Genomic DNA, 25,093 nt, shown 5'->3' with positions numbered 1-25,093 from the left:
ACATGTAAATGTCATATAAGGAATACAATACAAGAGAAAAAAATGAAGTAGTGAAGAAGGATTACTGAGTGCCTGAGCAGTGGGATTTTATTTTATATATGTTTACCAAAGTGTGAAAATGTGATTTTTCTATAAAAACCTTAAAGGGGGGAAGGACATCTTATGAAAGGAGTGTGGGTACAGAGAATGGCAAGGGATATATCCCTGGGGTATGAGCATTACTTGTTACATTGAGAAACACAGTGTAGTCAGAGTAGATTAAGCCAGGGAGGCAAAGAGGGATATAACTTTAGAGAGTGAATAGGGGTGAAATATCCTATAGATATGTGAAAACATTGGGGAGTTTGGAGCAGAGGAGTAATATAGACTCTTCCAAAGGATAATGAGGAGGCCTGCACAGAATTAACTATACACAGAACGGGCAGCAGGAGAGGAGGTAATGTATGTGGTCCAGGAGAGCATCTGGTGACTTGGATGAAAGTGGTGGCTGTGGAGGTGGTGAGAAATGGTCAGACATTGGTTATATATTTTGAATGAAAACAAAAGATTTGTTAATGAATTGAATGTGAGATGTGGAGAGTCAAGATTTCAGTATGAGCAACTTGAGGGACACAGTTACCATTTGTTGAGTTCCAAATGTTTCTGCCATGTTAAGTTTGAGATACCAATTGATCACTTATGTGGAGATGCCAAATAGAAGTCAGACCCAGATAGGTTTGATTAATATCAGATTCTGGACTCAAAGAAATAAAAAAAAAGAGTAGGATATATAAAGAAGGGAAAAAAATTTCACAGGACTAATATTTAGGCATAATAGCATGTAAAAATTAGAAATGATATGGAGGGAGCTAGCATACAGGCTGATAAGGAGCTTCCAGTGAGGCAGGAGGGAAACGGGAGAGTGGGATTTCCTGGGAGAAAATTGGTCAAATTATTTCAAGGAAAAGAGATAAATTAGCTGTTTCAAATGCCAATGGGAGTTGAAAAAAATGAGAAGTGAGAATTGACCATAGATATGTCAATATGAAAGCCATTGCCAAATCATCTAAACTAGTTTTGGTTGACCAGTGGTCATGAAAACCTGAATAGAGTTAGTTCAGGGAAAAATAAGAATTTCCGGTAGAATGATGAGCTAGATACTTGTGTTGAAACCTCTGATATAGACAGCACAAGCAATTCTGAATAATATATTTAAACGTCTTTGTACAAACACTGATGAACTGCAAACAACACAAAGACTTCCAGGTTGTGAATGTGCACAGCTTGAAACCCAGGTAAGTAAGTAGACTGGTACAGCAAGGAAGTGTTAAAATCCTGTTAAACCTTGAGCACAACTCAGTCCCAAACAACCCTAGAGAAACAACCTGGGTTTGTTGCCTTCCCTAAGACTTGGTGCAGTAATCTAAATAACCTTTAATTCTGGTATATGGGATCCAAATACGAGCATAATTAAAAATACATATATCTCCATGATATCTGGATCTATTAACCTGTAGATAGACTATTTAAATTCCTTTTTAAATTCTGTCTTTTCTATGACATTATTTTTTTTTTTTTTTAATTTTTTTTTTTTTTCAACGTTTTTTATTTATTTTTGGGACAGAGCGAGACAGAGCATGAACGGGGAGGGGCAGAGAGAGAGGGAGACACAGAATCGGAAACAGGCTCCAGGCTCCGAGCCATCAGCCCAGAGCCTGACGCGGGGCTTGAACTCACGGACCGCGAGATCGTGACCTGGCTGAAGTCGGACGCTTAACCGACTGCGCCACCCAGGCGCCCCTCTATGACATTATTACATCATAATTGACAATATCTTCTTCATTAATTTTTTAGACAAGTTTAAAAATTAAATTTAGAATCATAGTCATCTTGGAGATGTAATAAATTTTCTATCACATTTTAATTATAGTAGGTTTTCATTATTATTTCCTTCAATATAATAAAAATCACTGCACCATTTGTTAAAAGTACAAGAGTAAAATTAACAAGTTTATCATTTTTATGTTAAAATTAAATATACATATAATATATATGATTCCTGAAATAAAACTTATTAACATACTATATGTATGTCTGTGATAAATAATTTTCATCTTTTGTGAGGTCCACATTGTAATATTTTATTTAATAATTTAATATATGTAATACTCATGGATTTTTTAATTTTGAAGTACATTAACAAATATCACATTAATACATATATCTAATACAACATATGGATTAGGCATTCATATCAAAATGTCACTAATTATAGTGTCTGTATGGATCTATTTTGTCAACATATTATTAATTAGTGAAACACTGAAAGTGGGCATAGTGCAGTTAGAGTAATCACTCTTACCACATTGTCATTTAGGAAAAAAATTATGAAAGAAAGAGTGAAAAGATCAAAGGATCAGTATATTTTTTATGAATTACAAATGTTCTCAACTTTAGATAACAGGCAGTTTATAGATTTCTACCATGTTGAATATTTATTATATGAAATCTAATAGTGCATGGTAAAAAAAGTGCAATAATCAGAAACTCTCATATTAAAGTTCTCATTGGGTTCAACTCTGCTTTGACCTGAGTTCTATTCCATCCTGCTGGGTGAGACACAGCTGGATGAGAGATGTATGAGGCACTCACCTAAGAGATACATAAATATGTAATAAAGTATAAATTATAAGTTCTACTATATTGCCTTTTGAACAAAATTTTTTAACTAGGGTAAGTCTGTCTTGGAGGAAGTTATCACAATCAACAGAAACATGACTACTTTAACATAATAAAAATCTATTTCATAAAATTTCATGGACTATAAAGAAGTAAAATTATGCTGACAGTAGTCAGATAAAACATGAACATGGGGTACTGTCAGATCTTTAGCAGAACAATAGTTCTTTCTAATATTCTGCTATTGAAGCAACTAACTGTATTTGTCTCAGGACACAAAACACAGAGAAAATTAATGTCCTGGCTTCTTGCCAGTCAATGGGCTGTCTTCTTTGGGGTCAAGAGTCTTCTGTTGTCCAAGAAACAACTGATGAAGATCAGTAAAGGAGGCAAGTAGGAACCTCCTTCTGTGCACTGTCTCTACAACAATGGTAGTGATTGTTTCCTTACTGATTTAACATTTTCAACCCTGCCTGTATCTTGATAACTCCTATTTGATTTAACTTTCCCAAAATATTTACCTAGATATCCTCCTTTCTGATAGTTCAACTATTATATTGGTATAAGGGTAAAGAAAAAAAAAAAAAAAAAAAAAGACCAGAGGCATGAAAACTGAAGCAAAGATGAGGAGAATAAAAACAAAGTAAAAAAATTTTTTTAAAGAACAAACATGTTTTATTTTAGGATCAAGCTAGTTTGAAATATATAAATAGTTGATGGCAAAGAAAAGAGTGCCAGGATGTTGTTTGAAATTCAAGAGAAGAAGGTGGAAAGTAAAATAATTTATAATTAGTACTTATTTTGTGTCAGGTACACCTAAGGTCATTAATATATATTTCCCCTTACCTCATTTAATGCTCTATGTCATTTTCAATAAAAATTTCCGAAACACAGAGTGATTAATTAACTTGTCTGAATTCATATAGCTTTTACATGCTGTAGCTATGATTCAAAGCTAAATGTCTCTAATTTTAAGTTTTATGCCTTTTTCAATATTTGATAGGAGTATTAAATGTAAAGACATAATTAAAGAATAGTAAATTAACATCTGCAGACATACATACTTGAGATTCAGAAACATGGCTAGCAATGAGTAAAAACTCAAGATACTATGAAACATTCATCACAGAATTAAAAGAATGGGCAAGAAACTAGGTAAAGAAATTATTTCAATATTATATATTTTAATATAAATTCCTTGAGTTCTACTTGAAAATAGCTTATTTGTTACTCTTCAATAAATATTTGGGTTATGATTCAATATTGACACCTCACTGAAAATGATGACATTTCACTTGCTGTTTATCTCTCCCTGTGGGCAAAGGTCTGCATATTTGACATTTTATATTTATTTATATTTTACATATAGTACTTTCATTATATATATAGTTTTTATTTAATTTATTTTTTAAAATAAGCTCTACAACCAATGTGGGGCTTGAACTCATGACTCTGAGATCAAGAGTCACATGCTCTACTAAATGAGCTACCCAGGCATTCCATAATATATATTTTTAATTTCTCATTTTAGCTTTCCTGGGTCATAGAATTCACATCACAAATGTTCACTTAATTCTTGTCTCATTGTTCACTTACACTCCCTCTTTAGGTAAATTGCACATTTAGCAGTAAACAGAGGAGAAAATATGATACTGATGTGAAAGCTGTTCCTAATGACATGATTTGCTTGCAGTCTCATTATTTTGTGAATAATAATGACAGCTAATTTAAACTTAATGCACAGGCAATTTCTTTGAATATTCACACCAATAGCTTTGGAAAGTCAATGATCTCAAGGCTGGAATAAGAATCTCTAGGACAATTTAGGAAATTTCCAGCTCACTGAGCAAACACTGGAGAAAAAAAAGTCTTTGGAAAGACATTACAGGACCACAAATGAAATTTTAGTTTAATTCATAATGTGTGCAAATATTTCAATATTTCTATTGAATGCTAGTATCTAGACACATTCAAAACAGTCATGCTTATATCCCTTTAATATGTATAAAATTATATATATATAATTTCCTTTAAAATATTTCTCTAATACAGTAATATCATTGCTATATATTTAGTGTTTGTGATTAAAAAATACATGTTGCATTTGATGGTATTTTATGTTATTGACACTCTGAATGGGTATACTATTATAGTGTTACCTGTTATCAACATTTTTTATGGCTCCTTGATAATTTACCCTTACAGATTAGATTCATATTCCATAAAGGTACTATAAATACCATGCATTTGTTTTACTCATATTCCTGTCTGTTCCACCCTTTGGTTGAATAGAAAATGAGCAATGCTCTACACTGAAGACCCTTCTAACCAATGGAGATTCTCTTACAGGAGCTTGTTCAGGCAACTGAATCATAGTTATAGTTGCTTTGACTACTCAGTGTTTCGATCTTAAAAGAGCAAAATAAAGATAATAAGTTGGGGATACAAAATTCTAAATAATAATTCCTAAAACTATGGGAGTAAGCGATGTAATATCTGAAAGTAGTTGAAAAGACAACTGAGATGATGATATATTAAAGTCATTACTTTTCTACTTTACATAGGTCCCCATTTTTCCCTGGGGGATATGTTCCAAGGCCCCCAACAGATGCCTGAAACCAAAGCTAGTACCTAACATTAGAAACCCTAATTTTTTCCTATACATAAATATCTGGTATGTGACTAACAATTAAGAAGTGTACACAGTGTGGATACACTGGACAAGAAATGATTCACTGGGCAGTGCAAGGTTTCATCACACTACTTAGAAAGGTGTGCAACTGGGTCGCCTGGGTGGCTCAGTCAGTTGAGTGTCTGACTTCGGCTCAGGTCATGATCTCGCAGCTTGTAAGCTGAAGCCCCCGCATCGGGCTCTGTGCTGACAGAGAGACAACAGAGCCTGGAGGCTGCTTCAGATTCTGTGTCTCCCTCTCTCTCTGCCCTCCCCCGCTCACATTCTGTTTCTCTCTCTCTCTCTCTCACTCTCTCGCTCATAAATAAATAAACATTAAAAAAATTTTTAAAAGAAGGCTATACAACTTAAAATGTATTAATTGCTTATTTGTTGAATTTTCCATTTAATATTTTCAGATGGTGGTTGACTATGAGTAACTATAACTGTGGAAAGAAAAACCATAGATGAGGGAGGGACTCCTGCACATTATTACATCATGCCCATTCCATGTTAAGCCTCTCTCTCTCATAACTTCAATAACTTTCATATTATTTCTCAGCATGGTGCTAGTCATATAATCTTTCCCCAAGTATTAAGTGTCTAAAGAGTATCAAGTATTTGGGAGGGACTGTGGATAACTGTAAATAATAGAGAGAACTAATCCTCATCATATTCATATGATATAAAGGAGGGAGAAAATAAAAATGCTTAGCATAATTACTATATTAAGTACTATGGTAAAAATGGACAATGTGCTATAATAGAGAAAAACGGGTTTGCGATTTAAAACCGTTTTTAGAAGAGGGCCTGGCTGGCTCAGTTGGAAGAGCATGTGACTCTTGGTCTTGGGGTTGTGAATTCAAGCCCCCAGGTGGGTGTAGAGATTGCTTAAAAGTAAAAACAAACAAACAAACAAACAAACTGAAAAAAAATAACGTTTTTTGAAGAAGTGATATATACATTTTCTCCAAGTGTTGCAAGCAGCTAGGAAAGGAAAATGTGGGCAGAGGCAACAGCAAAAGTAAACACTCTAAAGTTAGACCATCCATGAAACTGTGCCAGTATGATTGGAGCATAATCAATGATGCTTAGTGTGATATGAGTTGAAGTTGGAAATGTAAGCTGATAAAATTATTTTTATAAAGAAAGTTTAGAACCATAGAAAGGAATAAAGATTTAGTTTTAAGGACAATGAAGAGAAACATGTGACAAGTTTTAGTGGTATGAACCACAAATTTGTATGTTAAATGACTGAATGTACTGCTCAGGGGCACAGCTGGCCACTCATAGCGAGGACTATGGAGCAAATGGCATCAGCACCAACTGACTGCTGCAGGAAATGCAGACTCTTGGGTCCTACTGCAGACCTACCTAATTGAAACTGACAGTCTAAAATGTCTGGATAATTCCTTTGTGCATTAAAGTTTGAGAGCACCGCCTTAAGACATGCTTCTTTGAGCCTGCTGGTTTTCTGCCATTGTAGACAGTGTTTCTTTCTTTGGCCTGCTTCACAGCTCAGCCTGCAGGTTCTTTCACTGTGCTCATGGCTTATTGCACCATTTCACTTATCTCAAGTCTCCATTTTCCTTGTTTCATTCTCATCTTATTGGAGTATATTTTCACGTAACTGCCTCAGAAATAGTTTAGTGGAGGTAAATCTACTGAATCACTGCATGATTAAAGTTTGGCTGCCTCTAGAATGCAAGATAAAAAGCTGCTTTTCCTCAGAATGTTCATACATTGATCCATTGTGCTAGAATCTGGCACTCTTCCTGAGCACTATCATGGTAATATGAATCTTGTCCCATTGTAAAGGATCTTTTATTTTATGTTTTTGCTTTTTCTCTAGAAGCTTTTATAAACTTTTCTTTGTACTTGGTGTTATATTAAATAATGTTATGCTTAAAGTTGAGGAATACTGTCTTAAGTATTAATTTGATAATACCTTCCTGTCCATTTTTTTTTATTTATCTTTTTAGAACTTCTGCATGGTATGTTGGACATCCTGAATTTTTCTCTATCAAGTGTTTCTTCATTATTTTCTTTCCTTCCTTCCTCTGTCCCTCCCTCCCTTCCTTCTTTCCTTCCTTCCTTCCTTCCTTCCTTCCTTCCTTCCTTCCTTCCTCTCTCTCTTCTTTCTTTCTTTCTTTTTTCTTTCTTTCTTTCTTTCTTTCTTTCTTTCTTTCTTTCTTTCTTTCTTTCTTTCTTTCTTTCTTGTGAGAAAGGAAAATGCAGCCTGTTACATTCAGGAAGTGATCTGACAAGACAATAACAGCTAGGCTTTAGTGTTGTTAGATGATGGTCTGATACTCATAACTAGGCCACATTGTTCTCTTGTTGGATATATATGATATTGTAGGCACCAACATCAATAAAATCACAGAGGTTATCAGAACGTGAGAAAAAACAATATTGTACAACCAATGAAAGTGAAAACATCCCATTTCTCAGCAATTATGAATGACTGCTTTTTCTTTAACAAATACAATGTTATGCTTGCTCTAACATGCCCTTCCTGTAGATAAATTTAATGAGATGTTCAAACATAGAAATGTTGATGCATCCTAATAGCACCCAATCCAAAGTGGACCCCTGTCATTTCCATACCCTCTTTCCAAATTACCCAATAAAAGTCCAAATCCAATTACAGGTTCTTTCTAATGCTTTCTTTATGAGACCTCCTACCATTCCTTATAGTGTGTGTTCTGCCTCTCTGCAATTGGTAATAAACTCACTTGTTCACCTACAGGCATGTTCCTAGTGGTCTTTGGTTGGAACACGTTGATGGAAATATATTACTTAAATGCGCAGGAGAATTCTTAGCCTTATTTTACCAAATGAGAAGCTGAAACTTAAAGAAGTTAAAGAAGATTTAGGAAATATTTTTCTTTTTAGTAAAAATTATTTTCATTTCACACATCCTCAGTGAGGTAGGAGAATCTCTGTCAGCCTAGAAATACATAGCCTTTTTAGCTTTGTCTTAATGCCACACATACTGGTACACTTCATCCCTTCCTGCCTCCCCATAAAAATTTAAATATTATTTCCCTGTTCCATGGTGTTCTCAGTTTGAGTTAGTAAATAACTATTCTGTTGGATGTGTGTTTTACTCAAAGATCTGTAGGAAGAAATGCCCCACTTTAAAGACTCTTCTGTTGGTAGCAACGAATTATCAGCACTAGGGGAGTCATGAGGAAGGGGTCATGAAAGAAATTTGAGAAGATCATAGCATATGGGCAAAACTTCCTCCACATGAAGTAAGCATTGATTCTGGTGACAGAAGTTGTAGGTATAAGTCAAAGTCAGGAAACCTTTCACCCTAGAGATGCTTTATGTTCCATCTACTCCAAGTCACTAATTTCACAAGTGGGAAAAATATACACATACCTAAAATAATTATTTAAATTCCTCAGAGAATTCATTTATGGAAATTGCCTCATTTTATGGCCCTTCTAGATGCCAATGTTGAGGAAATACTGGATTCCTCTTATTGGGAATACTGAAAGACATTGTTTTAGTCAGAAATTTACAAAATATGTCACTAAATTATAATAACTAAGTTATTAATTACCATTTTTTATTATTCAACATATAAGTTACTCTAAATTATCTGTATTAATTAATAAAATTTATTTGCCATATTCACTTTACAGAATAATATTCAACTTTTAAAGGAGCAAGAAAAATGACTAGTTTAGTGATAAATTATGTACTACTCACTTTCTAATTGAACGTTTCAGTGGATGATCCTTTCTATTTAGTGAGACTTAATTTCATTCTGTCAATGATTAATTAGCATGACTGTTGACGTAAATTTCTAAAGAAACAATATTTCTGTAAATCAGATTGCTTTCATAAATGTACATTGTAGGGAAACAGTTATATTCATGGTATTTAGGAAACTATGAAAATGAAAGAATTTAAAAATCAATAAAACGCAATTTTGTCTTATGCATTTCTTGACATCTATTAAATATTTTTTTTTTACCCTTTGTGATCAGAGTCTAAAACTTTGAAACATCATAGACTACTTATTTTAAATTAGCAAAGTGCTAAATTGGATTTTTAACCTGAGAAAGGATGACTATTTAACTTGTACAAGTTATTCTTGTGCAGGATTAATCAATCCCCTGTCTCTTCAATACAACCAAGAAAGAGATTGTGATATACTGATGTATTCAATATCTAATTTGTCACTGTCCATTCTTTACCAGACGAATGTGTAGATGCTACAAATTTGTCAGGGAAGAAAACAGATGCAGTTTATGCCCTTGTAGATTGTACTGTCCAGTGGAAAAATTCAGTATTTAGGAGCTAAGCTAGTATGGAAAAAGAAAAATTTAATCTGAGAACTAATTGTTAAACTGAGATCAAAAGGGTAAGTAGTAGTAACCTGGTGAATTTAATATAATAGGGTGAATGAAAGAAATTTTCCTTCAATGGAAATCATGTGAAGGCTCATGTTTTAGAGAAAATTCAGCACATTCTAAAAACTAAGGGGGGTTGTTTTGATGAAGTGAATTGAGTGACATACAAAAAGGTGAAAAGGGAAGCTAGTTGAGGAAGAAACGCACCAGATTGCAAGGATGATGTTTGGCAAGGACAATGAAAAGTCACTAAAACATTTTTTAAATATAAGTGACACATTCTACTTGCTTTATTATCTTTAAGATGACAGTGGGTATAGAATAGATTACACAAAATACAATCTAGAGAGATACACTCTAGTTAAGATATGATAGAGGAAGAGATGAGGTGTTAACAGGATAAAAATCAGAAGATGGGTTCAAAATACAAAGGAGGTACACTCCAGGGCAGATGGTAAATTATAAATGGATTGACGGATAGTGAATCACAAAAGGATATTTAAAAAGTTAATCCTTTATAATTGAGTTGATGATAGTTTAAAGGTTGATAGTCATATATTCTGAAATCAATGATCTCTCCTAAGCTTTAGGATTAAGCAATTGCTCAAATTGTACTTACATTAACGAAACAAGAAGGTAGTTTGCAAAGAGAAGACTCATTTAAGAGTCATATGGAGCCACCTACAAAATAAACTATGAATAAATATCCCAGGAGGTGGAAATGAAACAGAAAGGGTGGATGTTTGTTCATATAGAAGCCCAAAAAAGGAAGCCCACAGTAAAGGGATGCAGTAAAGACCACAAATATTGTTTGGAAGACTAGACCATTACACATCCTGAAGATAAATTTGTACTTAGTCACACAGAAGTCACAGATGTCTTTAGCAAAAGAACGGTGTGAAGAAGTAGGGACAATAGTAAGTTGAATGGAATAATGATGTATTGAATTATGAAGATATGGTGAAGAAAAATGTTTATAGCCTGTAAGAGTATGTGATAGATGAGGGGTAGGTATGATGTTAATTTTGATTAAAGAGATTTAAGCTTCTTTAAATACTGATGAAGAGACTGTAATATGATTTGAAGACAAAGGAGACAAAGTGAAGTTAGCAATACAACTTTTCATTAAAGAGACTGACTAAGGAATATGCAGAGTATGCAGAAGAGGGGAGTAAAAACAGTCATTAACAAGAAATACTGTCAGTTCATCATTATGATGGGGAAAGAGTACAAGGGGATGCATGCATGTAATTGTTCACAGTAATCGCTTATGATTCTTTGTACTTCTGTGATATCAGTTGTAATGTTTCCTTTCACTTCTGATGATGTTTGAGTATTTTCTCTTGTTTTTTTCCTTAGTCTAGCTAACGGTTTGTCAATTTTGTTTATCTTAGTTTCATTGATTGTTTTTCCAGTCTCTACTTCGTTTGTCTCTCTCCTGATTTTCATTATTCTTTCCTTCTGCTTATGGGGCTTAGTTTGTTCTTCTTTTCTAATTTCTTGAGAGCAATGCTAGGTTGTTTGAGATCTTTCTGTTTTCTTGATATATGCTTTTATTGCTAACTTTATTCTTAGCATTGCTTTCGATGCATCCCATAAGTTTTGGCATCTTGTTTCCATTTTCATTTGTCTCAATATATTTTTTTTATTTCTCTTGATGTCATCCACCCATCAGTTCAACAGTTTCTTGCTTGTGGTTGGAAAAGGATACTTGATATACTATGAATTTTCTTAAATTTATTATGATTCACTTTGTGGGCTGACATATGAATTATCCTGGAAGATGTTCATGTGAGCTTAAGAAAAATGTATATTATACTCCTATTGAACAGAATATTCTGTATATGTCTCTTAAAACCATTTGGTCTATAGTATTATTAAAATACACTTTTTCTTTGTTTATTTTCTCTCTGAATGATGTATCCATTGCTGAAAGTGGGACACTAAAGTCCTCTAATATTATTGTATTGCTGTCTATTTCTCCCTTTAGATCTGTTAATATTTGCTTCATATGTTTAAGTGCTCTTATGTTAGTTGCTTATACATTTATAATTATAAAATATATAAGGAACTCATACAACCCAATAGCAAGAAAAAAAACAACAACTACAAAGAATTAAAAAATCTGCAAAACCTGGGGCGCCTGGGTGGCGCAGTCGGTTAAGCGTCCGACTTCAGCCAGGTCACGATCTCACGGTCCGTGAGTTCGAGCCCCGCGTCAGGCTCTGGGCTGATGGCTCAGAGCCTGGAGCCTGTTTCCGATTCTGTGTCTCCCTCTCTCTCTGTCCCTCCCCCGTTCATGCTCTGTCTCTCTCTGTCCCAAAAATAAATAAACGTTGAAAAAAAAATTAAAAAAAAAAAAAAGAAAAAAAAATCTGCAAAACCTAAATAGACATTTTTCCAAAGAAGACATACAAAAATCTAACAGGCATATAAAAAGAAGTTCAACATCACTAATCATCAGGGAACTAAAAATAAAAACTACAATGAGATACCCTCTCATACCTGTCAGGACGGCTATGATAAAAAAGTAAAAAAAAAGGAACTATGCTGAGGATGTGGAGAAAAGGGAAACTTACACACTGTTGGTAAGAATGTAAATAGAATTATTACGGAAAACAGTACGGAGATTCTTCAAAAAGCTAAAAATAAAACTATGATCTAGCAATCCTACTTCTGGGAATATACAGCCAAAGAAAATAAAATTGGAATTTGAAGAGATATCTGCACTCTCATGTTAATTGAAATATTATTCACAATAACCAAGATATGAAAACAACCTAAGTGCCTGTCAATGGATGAATAGATTAATAAGTGTGATACATAGGGGAACCTGGGTGGCTCAGTCAGCTAACTGTCTGACTTTTGCTTTTGGTTCAGGTCATGATCTCATGGTTCATGGGTTTGAGCCCTACCTCAGGCTCTGCACTCATAGCAAGGAGCTTGCTTGGAACCCCCTCTCCCTCTTTCTCTGCCCTCCCCAACTCAAATGTGCACATGCAGTATGCACTCTCTCTCAAAATAAATAAATAAACTTAAAAAATGTGATAGATATTACATTTTGTGATATTGTATATATTGTGTGGCAATGTGGTATATATATTACATATGTAGGTATTTTGTGGAAAGTGCAGTATACATATATTATATAATATCACAAAATATATACTAAACTACAAATATTTTATAACTTATCTAAAAAACAATATATATCTGTAAACATAGACATATATTTTAGATATATTTCAGACTTAAAAAAAGAAATCCTGCAATTTGCAGCAATATGGATGAATCTGAGGACATTATCCTAAATGAAATAAACCAGAAAAAGAAAGACAAATACCTAATGATGTTTCATTTGTGGTGGTGTGCCTGGGTGGCTCAGTCAATTAAGTCTTCACATCTTAATTCATCTCAGGTCATGATTTTATGGTTCGTGAGTTCAAGCCCTGCATAGGGTTCTGTGCTGGCAGCAGGGAGCCTTCTTGGGATTCTCTCTCTCCCTCTCTCTCTGCCTCTCCCCTACTTGTGTTGTCTCTCTCTCTCTCTCTCTCTCTCTCAAAATAAATAAATAAAAGAAAAAAATGATCTCTCGTTTGTGGAATCTATAAATCTCAAACTCAGAAGGTGAGGGTAGAATAGTGGTTGTAAGGGGCTGAAGGGTAATGGAGAAATAATCAAAGGGCACAAAATTTCAGTTGTGAGATGAGTATGTTCTAGAGACCTAAGGTATAGAGTAGTGACTATAGTTAGTAATGATGTATTGCGTACTTGAAATTTGCTGAAAGTAGATTAAGTGTTCTCACTACACACATAAAAAAGTTAATTATTGACATGTTAGATACGTTAATTAGCAAAAATGTGACAATCATATTTATTTGTATACATATATCAAAACATCACATGGTACACATTGAATATATACAATTTTAATTTGTCAATCATAAATCAATAAAGTTGGGGGGGAAAGATGGATGTGTACAAATACAGCGATGTTTGTATATTTAGAGAGAAAATTTCTTGAATCATATTTTTTCTTTATGTTAGCCCAGTCTTTTGCTGAGTATGTGTGAAGAAGTAAGGCTCAGGAATTTAAGAGAACAGTAGAGTAAAGTGAAATAATAGCTATTTCATATTCATCAGAATGGTTAATTTTTAAAAAAGCTAACATTATTGAATGTAAATATGAATGTAGAGCAACTTGGATCATTGACATTCTGCTGGCCAGAATGTAAACTAAAACTACTTAAGAAAAAAATATTTTTCAGTTAATTTAAAATTAAGTATAAACGAGTATGTCTATATTATTACCCAGGAATTCCATACCTGGGCATTTATACAAGAAAATACAACAAACACCCACGAAAGAAAAGTCAAGAGAATTTTCATGTCAGCCATAATCAAAATTATCTAGGCCTAAAGATAACCAAAATGTCCACACATGGGATAATAAAAAACTACATCTACATACAATGAACTACTACTCAATAATAAAGAAGAATATGTTATTGATACAGTGCAGCAACATGGATATATCTCAAAAGCATTCCAGCGATTTACAGTCAGAAACTACAGAGCAGATGAAATACAATTCCATTTGTCTGTTTTATAATACAGTATGCAAAATGGACCTATAATAAAAGAAATAAGAAAGTGGTTGCTTCAATAAAATTGGTAAGTTTGTAACCAGGTTAACTAGGAAAAAAAAAGAAGGAAGGCACAGATTACTAATATCAGAAATGAAAGAGGGGATATCACTATAGACACCATGGGCATTAAAGGGAAAATAAAGGCCAATTATGAGCAACTCTATGCCCACAATTTGATAACCTAGATGAAACGGATCAATTCCTTTAAGACACAATCTCCTAAAAGTCACACAAAAAGAAACAGTCAATATATATAGGCCTAAACTACAAAAGAAGTTAAATCAGCAAATAATAACCTTTCAAAACAGAAAGTTTCAGGCCAACATGGGTTCACTGGTAAATTTTCCAAACATTTAAAAAAGAATTATACAAATTCTCTACAATCTTATCCAGATGATAGAAGCAAGGGGACTACTTTTTAACTCATTCTATGATGTCAGCATTACTCCAACACAAAAACCAGAAAAACAAAACAAAACAACACTACAAGAAAATTACAGACCATTATCTCTTGCAAACATAGATGCAAACTCCTCAACAAAATATAGGCAAATCAAATCCAACAATATATAAAAAGAATTATGTTCCATGATCAAGTGAGATTTATCCAGGTATAAACCTTGTTCAAAACAAAAAATCTAATGTTTTCCATTACATCAATAGGCTAAGGATGACAAATCATTTGATGATATAAATAGCTGCAGAAAAAAACATTTAACAAAATTCAACAACGATTCACAACAAAAACAAAACAAGACAAAATGAAAAAGTCAGCAAACTAGGAATAGGGGGAAACTTGCACAACTTGGTAAAGAACATGTACAAAAAAATCTACAACCAACATCATCCTTAATGGTAAGAAATTGGAAGTTTTGACACTAAGATTAGGATGTCCTCTCCTACCAGTTCTTTTTACGTTGCGCTGGAAGTCCTAGCTAATGCAATAAGTAAAGAAAAGGGCACACAATTGTATTGATTGAGAAGGAAGAAATAAAACTTTGTCCACAGATGACAGATTGTCAGTGTAGGAAATCTCAAAAAAAAAATGACCAATTTTAATTTGGAACTAATAAGCAACTATAGCAAAGCTGCTGTATTTAAGATCCAGTCAATCACTTTCTTATACACCAGCAATGAATAAGTGGAATTTGAAATTGAAAATACAATACTATTTATATTAGCACCTCTCAAAATGAAATACTTAAGTATAAATCTAACAAAATATGTACAATATCTATATGAGGAAAATTACAAATCTCTGATGAGAGAAGTCAAAAAACCCTATAATAAATGGAGAGATAATTGATGTTCTTATATAGAAGGACTAAATGTTTTCAAGAGGTTAGGTTTTCCCAATTAATTTACAATTTAAAAAAAAAATTCTTAACAATTATTTATTTTTGAGAGAGAGAGACACAGTGCAAACAGGGAACAGGCACAGAGAGGAGACACTGAATCTGAAGCAGGCTCCAGGCTCTAAGCTGTCAGCATAGAGCCCAACACAGGGCTTGAACCCACAAACCGTGAGCTTACAACCTGAGTTGAAGTCGGACTCTTAACTGACTGACCCACCTAGGTACCCCCCAATTAATTTACAAATTAAATGCAATCTCAATACAAATCCCTAAAAAAATATTTTGTGGGTATCAACTACCCAACTATTATTTTGTGGGTATCAATTATTTTGTGGGTATCAAGGTTTATATTGAAGGGCAGAAGACACAAAATAACCTACTAAATATTGAAAGAGAACACTGAAGTTGGAGAAATGACACTCCCTGACTTTAAGACTTACTACAAATCTACAGTAATCAAGACTTTTATATTGGTGAAAGAATACATTAGTAGAATGCAATAGAGAGCCTAGTAATAAAACCACATAAATATACTCAACTGATCTTTGACAAAGCAGCGAAGGCAATATAATGGACCCAATAGTCTTTTCAACAACTGATTCAAAAATAACAGGCCACAGACATGCAAAAAAAAAAGGGGGGGGATAAACACAGACATTAGGCCCTTCACAAAAATTCAAAAAGTGTCATACACCTAAATGTAAAATGAAAAACTATAAAACTCATAGAAGATACCATAGGGGAAAATCTATTTGACCTGGGTATGACAATGACTGTTTAGATATAACACCAAAGGTACAACTAATGAAAGAAATAATTGATAAGGCAGACTTCATTAAAATTAAGAAATTGCTCTGTTAAAGAAAATGTCAAGAGAATGAGAAGACAAGTCACAGATTTGGAGAACATATTTGTAAAAGACACACTGGATAAAGGATTACTATTGAAAATATACAAAGAACACTTAAAACTGAATAACAAATGAACAAACAACCTGAATAGAAAATGAACCAAAGACCTTAACAGACACCTCACCAAAGAATATCTACAGATGGCAAGTAAATACATGAAACGATGGTCATTATCATATACCATTAGAGAACTGCAAATTAAAACAACAATAAAATACTACTAATAGATACCACATCTGTTAGAATGGCCCAAACCCAAAACACTAACACCAAACCATGGCAAAAATCTGGAACAGAAACTCTAATCCATTACTAGTGGGAATGCTTTTGTACAACCACTTTGGAAGACAATTTATCAGGTTCTTATAAAATTAAACACACTCTTACAATATGACTCAGCAATCCCACTCCTTGATATTTACCCAAAGAAGTGGAAAACTTATGTCCACATAAAAACCTGGACAGATGTTTATAGCAGCTTGTTCATAATTACAAAACCTTGGATATAACTAAGATGCCCTTCAGTAGGTGAATGGATAATTAGACTGTAACACATTCAGACAATGGAATGTTATTCAGTGCTAAAAAGAAATGAGCTATCAAGCCATGAAAATATAGAGAGGGCATAAATGCATATCAGTAAGTGAAAGATGCCAATATGAAAAGTCTATATACTGTGTGATCCCAACTATATGAGATTCTGGAAAATGAAAAAAAAAAACTATGGAGACAGTAAAAAATCAGTGGTTGTCAGAAGTTTGGGTATAGGGAAGGATAAATATGCAGAGCACAGAGGATTTTTAGGGCAGTGAAACTATTTTGTATGATACCATAATGATATATACAAGTCCTTACACAACTTTCAAAACCCATAGAATGTACAAAACCAAACCAAGAGTGAACCCTACTATGAACTCTGAACTTTGGGTGATGATGATGTGTTGATACAGCTTCATTAATTGTAACAAATGTACCAGTCACTCTGGCATGGGATGCTGACAGTAGGAAAGGCTATAAGCATGTGGGGGGGAATGGGGTATATGGTAAATCTCTATACTTTCCCCTCAATTTTGCTGTGACCTAAAACTTCTTTGAACAATAAAGTTTATTAATTTTTAAAGTGACTGCTTTCTGGGGAAAATTAAATGTAAAGAGGCAAATGAATCTCTTTGAGATAATAGAAATGTCTTGTATTTTGATTGGGGTTGTGGTTACACAGGTGTATACAATTGTTAAAACCCAAAAACCCATAATTAATGTCTGCAATCTATGCATTTTATTCTTTTAAAAGTATATGCCAATAAAAAATTTAGGAAAAGATATCTAACACTTGATTGGCAAGAATAGATATGCAGTATTGACAGCAATTGCTTTGAGGGTGAAGCCCATTCTTTAGCTCTAAAGTATAATCTGTGTCATGTTGATCTGAGTTTTGCTTCCCTTATATTCATGATGAGCCAAACCAGGTCAAAAAAGCTTGGGATTTACTTTTTCTGTAGAAATAAACAGGAAATATACAAATCTCATTGAAAGTTGATCATTAAAACAATTTTATTTCCAACTTCAGATTTTTCTCTAACAGTTGTAGAAAACAGTTACATTTCCATATGTGTTCAAAATTGTCTGTGGTAGCTTCATCTTATATACTTTTCCTCCCATCTAGCTATATCAGAGTAAACTTCACAGGAAAAAGAATATACTGACGTACTTGGCAAAGTGAGATAGTGAATACCAAAGGTTAATATATATGTATATTCATGTATATAATTTACATTTTACTTTATTTATATATAATATTTATCATATATGAATTTACATATATATATATATATACACACATAACTGTGTGTTGTGAATGTGTGTAAAAAGATGTGTGCCTGTACATTAAAAATTATGTATGTGTATGTTTTTTTCTCATGAAACTATTAGATAATTCCTCTCCAATAAAATAAGAGGTGGACAAATTTAATTCCACACTGCAATTTTCAAAATATAAATTTTCAGGGCACCTGGGTGGCTCAGTTGGTTGAGTGTCTGGCTCTTGAATTTGCCTCAGGTCATGATCTCACCGTTTGGTTTATGAGTTCAAGCCCCATGTCAGGCTCTGCTCACTGAACCACATGCATTCTACTTGGGATTCTCCCTCTTCCCCTCTAATTGCCCACTTCCCCGCTCATGCTCACACACTCTCTCTCTCTCTCTCTCTCTCTCTCTCAAAATAAATAAATAAACTTAAATATTTTAAAAAATAAATTTTCAAAATCAATATAAGAGAATGCAAAGCAAAAGCATCTGAATTCTATGAAGAGCTTTCTAAAATGACACTTTGTAAGAAGATATTGACTCAATTTGAAACCTTCCTAATAAAAGTATAATAAAACTATTTGTTAACATAGAAAGAATTTCAGAATTAGGGGGAAAAGATTTTAATTACATTTTTAGAAAGAACCTGTAAATATTATATAAAAATGTCACTTTTTTTGTAGTTTTATAAATGTTAGCTTGTTTTTTTCTCATGTATACAAATGACTAAACACTAACTGATAGCATTGAGATAAAATAGAAGGAAGTATAACATTGTGAACATCAAATTTTACTGACTGGAGGGCATCATATATATGGGTCTTGTTATATATGGGAGGAGGTGCCTACATGAGGACAAAAGGCAACCCAAGTGTCCATCCATACATAAATAAAGAAGATGTGGTACCCCCCCCCACACACACATACACACACACACACACACACACACACACACACACACACACACACAATAATGTTACTTAGCCATTAAAAAATAATAATAATAAAATAAAGACTAAGATCTTGCCATTTGCAACAACTAAATGAACCTAGAGGATATTATGCTAGGTGAAATAAGTCAGAGAAAGTAAATACCATATGATTTCACTTATATGTGGAATCTAAAACAAAGAATAAACAAGCAAACAAAAAACAGACACATATCCATAAATACAGAGAACAAACTAATGATTGCCAGAGGGGAAGGTGGTGAGAGGCAGGCAAAATGGGTGAAGGGGAGCGGGAGATACAGGTTTCCATTATAAAATGAATAAAACGTGGGTATAAAAGGGACAACATGGGGAATATAGTCAATGATATTGTAATAGCCTTGGATGGTGGCAGATAGTAGCTACACTTGTGAGCATAGCATAATGTATACAGAGTTGTCAAATCACTATGCTGTGCACCTGAAGTGAATGTAATATTGTGTGTCAACTATACTTCAATTAAAAAAATAAGTAAATAAAAATAAAAGTGTTTAGAAAATATAAGACAAAAGTAAAATAAAAATGGGGCATAATAAGGTAATAGAAAGTGACTATATAATGCTTGTCCTAAAACAGAATAAGAACTGGATAAGACGAAATGAGGAAATGTAAGCAATGAAAAAGAGAAGGGACTAGACAAAAAAAAAAAAAAAGAGAGAGAGAGAGAGAGAGAGACATAAGATCAGTAGCTTACAAGGCACTTTTCTCTTTTATACTTCATGTTGGCCCTATTAAATCTGTTTTAGATCTGTTCTTACACTTGACCATGAATCAAGTTTAATATAATTGAGATATTACTTGTTTGTTATTCAACAAGAGAGCTATTAAAATTATTCAATAAGAAATCTGTTTGTTATTTAATAAGAGAGCAGGGGCATATTATTGAAAAACCATGTAGGTTGTTCAAGGCAAACATCTATGACAACAGCAGAGTCACATTTTCTGACTGGTATCTACCACATAAAATATTTGAATAGCATCCCTATCTTCAGGCACATGCTCCTTTACATATTTCAAAGAAATTATGGGACAGAAAGGTTGATTATTTGTATTAATAGAATTAATTAGAATTAATCAATTAATTAATAGAATCAATATTGTTATCATTATTGTTTGCCCACTAGAATTTGCATCATTTACAAATACCCACATAAATTAATAATCTTATTTAAAAGTCTTGAAACACATACGAACTTGTGAGAATAGTCTGGTTTGTTTTAACCTTGCAAGTGAGGAAAAGTAGTTATGACAAAATAGTAAATGAGACCTACGGCATGTCCCAGTCTGGCACGTAAATTACAGTGTGATAATTATTCTAACCAGCCATTAATGTACATGACCCATCAATCAGCAAGAAAGCATGATCCTGATTCAGCACCTACTGTAGACCTTAATCTTTTAAATGGGAATCTCTTCCTTCAAGTGATTTAAATTCACAGTAAAATCTGCATGTTTAAACTCATGATCAATTGTACAATTTTTGCTTAATCTTGATTCTTTAAAGATAATATGAAAATATATCCAGACCTAGATTTCAAGATGTGCATACTTTTCATACTTGTTTTCATACTTACATGGATTCAAATAACATAATTTTGTGCTTTGAGTGAACATTAATTTCTGTTTTAGCTGTTCTGTGCCAAAGCATCCCATACTCTTCTATTGTTTTCCTTTCTTACTCTGTGGACTATTGAAATACTATTATCTTTTGGCATACTGAGAACTTGAAAATATTTTCCATATCACTTGTGCATGTCTAACTGTAAAAATTAAACTGAATATCTCCCAAGGATACAATGTTTTTTTTTTTTTCCTTGTTTGTGACAGTTGTAATATTATTGTAAATATCTAGTCAAATATTACATACTGGTAAAATATTGACGTGAACATAGTTTTTACTGTGCAAAAAATTTAATTATCAAAAACATTATTAATAGAATTAAACACCACTATCAAAGAATGTGTGGGTAAAATAATGGTAAACTATCAGGATGAATAGCATTAATATTTTTTTCTCAGAATGCTTCATAAATTTATTCTAATATTACTGTGGGTTGAATATACTGAGACTCAAAATCCTGAGTGTACTTTAGGAGTATATTTCTTACAATAAGTTTTTGGTGGTCCATAATTAAATTCCTGGTGAATATTTGCTTATAACTGCTTACTTTTTATAATTTAATGTGTCATTTTTATGATGATCTGATTAAGCACTTTAAAAAATGTCCTCAGCACAACTGGTCCACATCACAAAAACAGAGCTTCTGTTTACAAATATTTTCAAAAATAAGTTGTAAACATTTTGTCGTACCTTTTTCTTTTCATTAAGAAGTGTTATTATTTTATTTTTGTTTTTGCTTTTGATACATTGACACATAGAATTCAAGTGATGCAGAAAAGTACAAAATTATTACCTAAGGACATGTTATTTCCTAACACAGCCTGTGTCTGTGTTTAAAAAAAAAAAAAAAGATTACATGGAATGGGGATTAAGGAGTGCACTTGTGATGAGCAATGAGTGTTGTATGCAAGTATTGAATCACTAAATTGTACATGTGAAACTAATATTACACTGTATGTTAACTAGTTGGATTTTAAATAAAAACTTAAAAGAATAGATTATATGAAATATTAAGAGGCGAGCGCTGTTCACATGTATATTGTGTGTACATATATATGTGTGTGTGTGTGTGTGTGTGTGTGTGTGTGTGTGTGTGTGTTTGTCAACAGGAATATATACACATATGGTATAGAAATATATAAAGTAGTGTATATTAATTCTCTATCAATAAAGAAGATAAAATTAGCACTGTAATTCTTGCCAACACATTCTCTCACATTAGGAAAACCTCCTGAGAATAATTTTGTGTTTGTTTTTATAAATTTATTTATTTATTTTTTAGAAAGAGAATGCGAGTGGGGGGAGGGGGCTGAGAAAGAGGAAGAGAGAGAATCCCAATCAGGCTCTGGGCTATCAGTGTTAATGGACACTCACTTTTTTCCTTTCGTGGTATATTAATTTTTATTTATTTCTTAATTGCCATTTCACAATGTTTTTTTCTCACAACTATTTATCAGTGCTCTATAACTGAGTTATTTCATATTTGAAAATTCATGCCTGTCATATTTCTAATCAAATGGCATCATGGCTGGGTAAAATACTCTGGGATCATAGGAACTCTCAACATTTTGTATACACTGATACCTCCTGTCTTCTTAGATCTGTATTGTACTGTGAGTAAACCTGAGATCAACCTGAGTAACCTTCCATACCTGATAAGTGAAGTTTGCTTCTTTTTCTTCTCATTAGATACCTGAATGACTTTTCTTAATCCATTTATCTCCCAAAGGTACCTAAGGACGTTTTTCATTCTGTGCTCAGATGAACACCAGCACCCTGTATGTTTCCTACTAGAACTCAGTTTCACAACACTTTTTTTCTTTTGTTGCACCTCTGCATTCTCTTCCTATTTCATTTGCGTGTTCTTTTCTTCAGACACTGCAAATCTCCCTGAAACTCCCCCTGTTGAATGTGGTAGGTAATTAAAAGCAATTTGAAGCCTGAAACTTAGAAGTAAGTATTTTTTTTCATTTTGAAATAACCTATTAAGCACATGTTGCTAGTCATGTCTAAATATAATATGGGAGAGTACAAATATAAAAAAATGAATATTAAAATTATTTCAGAATATGGGGTGCCTGGGTGGCTCAGTTGTTGAGCGTCCGACTTCAGCTCAGGTCATGATCTCACAGCTCGTCAGTTCGAGCCCCACGTCAGGCTTTGTGCTGACAGCTTGGAGCCTGGAGCCTGCTTCGGATTCTGTGTCTCCCTCTCTCTCTGCCCCTAACTCACTCACATTCTGTCTCTGTCTCTCTCAAAAATAAATAAACATTAAATTTTTTTTAATTATTTCAGAATAAACATAAATTGTACTAACCAAATAGCATTCATTCCAAATTTGTACCCCAAAGACCTGGTTTTAAATGCTGAATTATTGGCTGTTTAATAGTGGAGAAGCACTAATAGTTCTGAGCTCCTGATTTCTTGTTTGTGAAATGGAAGTAATATAAATACATTTCAAATCTAATATCCCAGCATTCAATAAATATTAGACACACATTACCACCTTTCATCATATCTTAAGATTAACTATATGGTAAGTATAACAGCAAACAATTATATTATTTTGTTGATTGTTTATATAAATATTCAAAATACTTTTAGATGTTAATATTGTCATTTATTACCTATAACTAGTGTTATGATAAACATATGTAGGCTTCCTAGTTAAATAGCCCAGATATAAACACTTTTTAAGATAATAGGTCTTTAATATTGTTTAATACTAGGGTATGCTAACAATGAATCACAATATGAATGTACTATTTTTAGCTTATTTTAATTACCCCAAGTTTCTACCCAAACTTAATAAAATCCTATGTATCAACTACTAAAATCCACATAATTCGTGCAGCTAAATTGTTCATTCTCTATGAGATGTACTGACTCTAAATTGTTTAGTAAACTGTCATTATCCTTCTGTTTAAAGAATTAGTTAAGGTTGTAAACATTACTAAAATTCATGTGGGACATCCAAAGGTAGAAGTAAAAATAATGAGGAAGGACTTTTTAATAATGTGAAATGTCCTACCTAATCTGAAAGTACAAGTGCACAGACAAGATAGCAAAACATGTTTATATTAAAGTATTCACAAAGCAAAATTGAAAAATCGAAAGGGCCAAATTAAACAGGAAAAGCACAGCTTTGGAAAATCACCAGCTTAGAATTCTATTGCCATATCTTTCTGAAAGAGAGTGTTTCATAAGAGAATGTATAAATTTTCATGCTCAGATCCCCCGAGTTTGAAGGTCTAGAGGCAAGTTACACACACCAGCTAAACTATAGGTCAGACCTAGGATGGTTAGCAAAAGAGGAAACTGATGAATAACAATTATAACCAGGAAAAACTGTAACATCAAAGCAATAACCTTGGCTTGTTAATCCCTTTATAAATTATTTTGGAAGATTGCAAATGGCCATCAACTGATAGGAGGGAACTCCATTCCCTTCCTCTCCAGAAAGAGGCCAGTGCCTCTTGCTCCCAGATGAGATCCAAGTAGACTGACTGAATTTATGTTCCATCCCAGATTTGTTTGGCCTTGCCCCACTATCCCTCCTAATACAGAATCAAGCACTTGAGTAGGTTATTTTAGTCAGGATATCATTCTCTTCCTATAGCCATTAAATTCTGGTCACCACCACTGTCACACATTTAACATACCTACATGTAGAGCCTACAGAAAAGGAGAGACTCTCATTCTTGTATGAAGGACAGTTAACACCCAGTGGAACAGATTTAACCAATTAAAGATGAAACATGGAAAAATATTCCCCCTTGTTCTCTTCTCTAGGGAATTATCACTCCTTCTCTTGATCCCCTGGATTTTCACATCAACAGAGCATTGCCAGTACATGTGTACCCCAGTTTCTCCTTTCCAGAGAGCTCAAGGTAAGATATCTCATTAACAATTATAATGCATTTATTTTCGTAGAATTTTTTTCCATTCATATTATTTTCCACAAACACAGCAGTCCATATCAAGGTTAAATGTGAGAAAACTTTCAGTGAAATTATTTTCTACAACTTTGTTTATATAACACACGGAAATCATAATACAGTCTATA

General features: G+C 33.3%; 1 pseudogene; it reads left to right on the top strand.

Moving 5' to 3' along the window:
- Window positions 1–25,093, top strand: part of LOC102966543 — a 179,515-nt pseudogene that overhangs the window by 37,455 nt on the left and 116,967 nt on the right.

Source organism: Panthera tigris, chromosome A1, assembly GCF_018350195.1.
Source record: "Panthera tigris isolate Pti1 chromosome A1, P.tigris_Pti1_mat1.1, whole genome shotgun sequence".
Lineage (NCBI taxonomy): Eukaryota > Metazoa > Chordata > Mammalia > Carnivora > Felidae > Panthera > Panthera tigris.
This window is presented reverse-complemented; position numbering and strand designations above follow the sequence as displayed.